The 481-nt window shown below is 53.6% G+C and overlaps 1 protein-coding gene across 1 annotated transcript in view; it reads right to left on the reverse strand.

The window, feature by feature from the left end:
• Window positions 1–481, reverse strand: part of LOC103398118 (RNA-binding protein Musashi homolog 1-like) — a 17,085-nt gene that overhangs the window by 4,700 nt on the left and 11,904 nt on the right. The gene's annotated exons all lie outside the window — the stretch shown is intronic.

Genomic DNA, 481 nt, shown 5'->3' on the forward strand with positions numbered 1-481 from the left:
AACACTACGGAGGTCACGTGACCACAGCAGTGTCTGACCTCTGACCCACAGCAGCCAACTTCACGTGTGTTTTATGAACGGTGGGTGAGAGACAAGGAGTGAGAGAGTCAGCCATTAGGGAGAGTCTGTTAGTCGTAAGGGCAGGTGGAGACGGGTGAGACAGGGGTGAGAGAGGAGGGAGAGAGAGAAATAACGTTGAACTCAAACGCACGGAGAGTTGTGTAACGGTGAGAAAGAAGAGGGAAGAAAGAAGAGTGTGCGTCAAAGAGGAGGAGGGAGGAGACGGGGGGAGACAAAGGCAGGGGGACAACAAAGAGGCCTGCAGGCTTTGTTTGTTGGCACAGTCGGCCATCACTCCTCCTTCTCCTCACCCTCCTCCTCCCCCTCCTCACCCTCACTCTGCCTCACTTTTCTCTTTACGGAGTAAAAACACAGGTGTCTATTCTATGCATCACACACACTAGTTACCCCCTCCACCCCC

Source organism: Cynoglossus semilaevis, chromosome Z (genome assembly GCF_000523025.1).
Source record: "Cynoglossus semilaevis isolate Cse_v1.0 chromosome Z, Cse_v1.0, whole genome shotgun sequence".
NCBI lineage: Eukaryota > Metazoa > Chordata > Actinopteri > Pleuronectiformes > Cynoglossidae > Cynoglossus > Cynoglossus semilaevis.